We start from the raw sequence: 5213 nt of genomic DNA on the forward strand, positions 1-5213 counted from the left end.
CTCTGAACTCCGGGCATGGGAAGCAATCACCACCTCTGCTGACCTAGACAAATCAGAGGCTCTCTGGGCTCCCAGCTTCAGTGAAAAGCTGAGCTACTGTAAGTGGTGTAGATGGAAATGACAATGAATCTTTGTCCAATTTAAAATGCTGATTAACAAGCTCCCAGGGCTACCCACGGGCACTCCCTGGGGAGGTGATCCTTCTGGGGGAAGGGGTGACTCAGGTCATACGTTTGCATAATTGGGTCTACTTGCTTCCTTGAGGGTTTGAGGGATTCTTGGTCAATTGCTGAGCCGTATCTGGAAGACTCCCCGTATTCCACCTACCTCCTTCCCCTGCTGGTCACCTGTTCAGCCACTGACTTGATGGAGAAGACCTAGGTCACTCGGAATGCCCTCAGGCGCCTTCTAACCTTTCTTCTCCGTCCCCTCACCCTCACCTCTCTTCTGTGCCTCTGAGCCCTCGGTCCCTTTCTCTCCCTCCTCTTCTGGGCAGCACAGGCAATCAATCATTCCTCTCCCTCATCCTCAGTCCCTCCTCCCCACACACCTTCTCTTATCTGCACACTTCTCTTGACCTTGCTGTTCTTTCCAGTTACCTCCTCTTTCTTTTTAATTTCAAACTTACTTTTTTCTGTTTGAAAAGCATTATCTGTATATTAGAGAAATTTGGAAAATACAAAAAGGTATCAGAAGGAAAAAGATTACCTATTATTCCACAACCATGAGATGACCACTTTTAAATTAACTGTCCTGTTGATGCCTAAATTCCTGTGTCTGTAAAACGTACATCTTCATAAACTTGGTGGCATGTGCATTCACTGTTATAAAATAATTTCCCATTTAATGTATCTTGGACATTTTGTCATATGATATTGTTAAAATATATATTTTATGATTGCTATCTAAAAATGACTGTATTTAACCAATTTTTATTAGATATTTAATGTTTTTTATCTTTTTTCTTTTAAAGAGTCAGTTATTATTTTAAGAATTTTTATACTGAAGAGTTCAAAAGAGGTGAAAGTAAGTGTTACTCATTCAGTCATGTTAAACTCTTTGTGACCTCATGGACTATAGCCTGCCAGGCTCCTCTGTGCGTGGGATTCTCCAGGCAAGAATACTGGAGTGAGCTGCCATTTCTTACTCCAGGGGATCTTCCTGACCCAGGGATCAAGCCCACGTCTCCTGCACTGCAGGCAGATTCCTCACTGTCTGAGCCACCATCAAAAAATGGTAGGTTTTTTAAAATTTATTGATCTGTATTTAAAAGGAACTTTTGACAAAGATTCATTGGAAATAAGCTGAACAAGCAGGAGAATAGTTATTACTACTGAAACCTACAAAAATAGTTCCAGGACAGACAGTTTATCCAATATAATAACACCTCTAAATACTGTCATTGATATAAAACACTGGTTCTCACTTTTCTAAACACACAGTGGTATAATTAATAATATTCAATCACTTCTATTCTTTATTCAGTATATAAAAATTAAAATATCAATTAAAAATGAACATATCCTCCTCTTTAAATGTTTCTCACAGATATAATTTCAATATTTTTATTCAATAGTGGTGTGGTTTAAGAGATTTTTCATTCCTGAGTCCAACAACAATCCACCTCAAAGGGAACTGACAGTCTATAGGCTCACAGTGGAAATAAAAGAGTTCAGGAATGCAGCAACAGACATTTCTGCAATACAAAACAGATAAAATTCTTAGAAGATACATGCAATAAGCTCTGCTAAGCAGCTGGCCACAGAACTAGAAGATTTAGTAATTTTACTGGTGATTTCCATGGGACTCCAGATGTTATCAAACTCAGCCTGAACTCTCAGCTTCAGATTTGTATTTTGCTTTTCCAGTTTCACTAATGACACAAACATGATTCAAATTCCTGAGGTATTCATTATAGTCAAGGGCATACCGTACGACAAACTTGTTTGGAATTTCAAATCCAACAAAATCTGGTCTATGGCCAATGCTTCGAGGGGTCCTTTTCACCAGCAAGCTGGCAACCTCGACCATCTTTGGATTATGCTGCTGGACCAAGGATAGCAAGGTTTGCATTGTTTTGCCCATGCCAATTATATCTTCAACAATCAAGACTTTCTTTCCAGCCAAAGTTGAGAGATTATCTCCACCAGTGACTTTGATGGCGCCTGTTGACTGGTCATTACAATGGCTCTTAAAAAATCTAGTCTGATAAAATCTACAGTCATAGGAATGAACCTATCACTATTTCTGTTCGGTGCTTTAATGCAGTCCAGCAGGTCCGCAAAGAATGTATGACCCGCCTTGGGCAAACAGAGGGCCACGACGTGGTGGCCTCCCATATCCTCCATCACATCTCGGGCCAGCTTTTCCGTCCCGTCCAGAAGGAGTCCATGAGGAATAAACACCTTTTCCAAGTACTCAGCACAATGGTTAGGTGCACAAAATAAATCTAGGTCATAACCTGGTTCTTCATCACTAATCATGATGCAGGGGCTGCGCCATAACAGAGTTGGCTGGTGCACGGGCCGCGGGCAGCCTGGCAAGGAGGTGGCAGGGCAGTGCGGGGGAAGCCAGAGGGCCCTCCCAGTGCTCTTCCTAGTGTCTGCTGTTTTCTGCTGTCTTAACAGTGGCCATCATTTATTATCTATGGGAATAAATTCCTAGAAATATAACGATGGGTGTATGTCAACATTTTTCAGGCATTTGCTATTTTATCAAATTATGAGCCAAAACATTTGCATAAATGTGTATTCTCCCAACAACTCTGTATTTGCCTTTTCTGAGCACCCCCTGGGGATATTCCCTCCCTCAGTGGGGTATTGCCATTTTAGAAAGCAATTGCTTTCCCTGTGCTATACAGTAAAAGAATATGGAAAAATAACATATATATATATATATATATGTATGAATAACTGAGTCACTCTGGTAGACAGCAGTAATTAACACATTGTAAATCAACTATAATTTTTTAAAAAGTTGCTAATTGAGCAATGTTCTCTATCTCCAGGTTTTCCGTGTTTTCACCACCTATTTATTTTTTTAATCTCTTGCAGTGTGACTTCTGGTCTCAGAGCTTTTCTAATCCAAAAGTCTTTTTCAGACTTGATTCTTCTTGTTCCTTTGATTTATTTCTTAACCTCTTGAGGATCTGCGTGCCATGCAGCCTGGAGCCCTGAGGTTAGACCTCCCACTATGGGGCTCCACAGCCCTCTAGCAGACTCCTCGCTGGCAGCCTCTCTCAGTGAGCTTGAGATTCCGGACTTTGGGGCAAACTTTAATACATCCCACATCCAGATGAGTGGATGGATGGAGGGATGAATGTATCATAAACCTGCATCCTCTCCTTAGTCTCTGGCTCTTCCTACACCTTTGGCTTTCCTGTTCAGACTACAAACACCTCTGTCTCCCTCTACCGCCACCATCAATAGTCTCCTCTGCTCCAGTTGGGGGTGACATCTCTAGGGCTGGATCCTAGCTCATGTCTCTACCCAGAGACTCAATCCTGAGACCTGGACAATTCTACGTCTGTTGAACGTCTTCCTCTGGATGTCTGTCCAGTTCATCAACTCCTGTCAACAACTTTGATATCAAATTCAAAGTTTCCCTCTTTCTCTAAGACCCTCTTCCTTATTTCCTCTACTTTTGTTTGTGGCTAAATGGACCATGACACACGTGACTCCTCTTCCCCTCTTGCTCTCTGTCTAGCACCTATTGTCTACCAAGCCCCCTAGGAGAACATCTTCCTGGTGGGTTTCTCCCTCTGCAGCCTTCTTGCCAGTCTCACAGCCACTGCTTTAGCTCAAGCCGTCATCTCTTCTCTGGACAATCTCATTAACTTCTTTGCTACTGATACCCTTCGCCTAACCTCTTCCTGCTCCAATTCAGCCCATACTCTCAGTGGTTACCAAAGGCTCTTACCTGAGCCATCTCCTTGAAGCATTTCTAATCATCTAAATTATCTGCTTAAGATTTGTCACTAGTCAGTAGTTCCTCACTGACCACAGAATACCCACCTCAACCTCTTCAGCCCATCTTATAAAAACACTTTCAGTTTTAGCTCTGGTCTTCACTCTTAGCCTAAACTCCCACCCCACCCAGCAAAGCTCAATCTGATACGGTCACTCACATGTTACAGGAAGGTGCCTTACTCTTCCCCATCTATACATCTTTGTTGATGTCATTCTTTCCGATTGATTTACCATGCTTCAGGGACCAGATTAAATCTTACATCTTCCACAGAAACAGCCCTCATTCTTAAAAAAATTAAGTGACCCTTTACCTTCTGAATTCTTACATCATTTACAAGTAACATACTTGAACATCCTTGTGTAGGTTTGTCTGGCACGGAGGAAGTTTCCTGAGATGAAGGCTGGAGGCTGGAGGGACTGGGATGAGCTAATCACTACACACTCCTAGTACTTACCACAAAATGCCTTAATAATGCTAACTTTTACTGGGCATTTACATGAGAAAGCATATTGTATGCAGTGCCTCATTTAATTTTCACAGTATGTGAGGCAAACTGGTAGCTATATAGGAGGGACTTAAGGGCTTCGGTCTAACTGGAAGCAGAAAATGACAAGTGAACATGTTGTTTTTACTTAGATTTTTATACAGATTCAAGGTGGCTTTGGAGGATGCTGAGAGCAGTTATGGAAAAGAGGGACAAAATCTTCCCAGCCTACCACTTGGAAATGCAAACTGCTAAGGTAGGAGTTATTCTTATGCTCATTACACAAATGAGAAAATTGATGCTTAGAGAGGTTGAGTGACTTGCCCAAGGTCACACAGCTGACCCAGGTGGAGCTGGACCTTGAGCTGAGTCCTTGTGACGACAAAACCCAGGCTTTATGGCATCATCATTATCGCAGTACAGCTTGTCTTACCAAAAGTTTCCCTCTTTGGAGGTGGGATTTTGCTTTTTTTACAAAGTTATTTTTCCCAAATCAATGATCACAATGCTTACCATGTAGTTGGAGCCCAGTGATTGTTGTTTGAATGGATGAGTAAATGAATAGGGAGTGAATACAAAAGACAAAGCCATCATAGTAGCCTTTTTCTTTTTATACTCAGATTACTATCCTCAGAAAATCCAGTGATCCTCTTATGTCCAGAAACTCCCCTTGTCCCTTCTTGGATATAGAGTCTATGTTTGCCTGCATACATTGGTGTAAATACATTGGCTGGCCTGGTCAATGCTAAGATTTTCTGGA

The 5213-nt window shown here is 41.8% G+C and overlaps 1 pseudogene; it reads right to left on the reverse strand.

Moving 5' to 3' along the window:
• Nucleotides 1-1746: 1746 nt before the first annotated feature.
• LOC122707413 lies at nucleotides 1747-3940 on the reverse strand (annotated as a pseudogene).
• Between the last annotated feature and the right edge of the window lie 1273 nt (nucleotides 3941-5213).

This window comes from Cervus elaphus, chromosome 14 (genome assembly GCF_910594005.1).
Source record: "Cervus elaphus chromosome 14, mCerEla1.1, whole genome shotgun sequence".
In the NCBI taxonomy this organism is placed as follows: domain Eukaryota; kingdom Metazoa; phylum Chordata; class Mammalia; order Artiodactyla; family Cervidae; genus Cervus; species Cervus elaphus.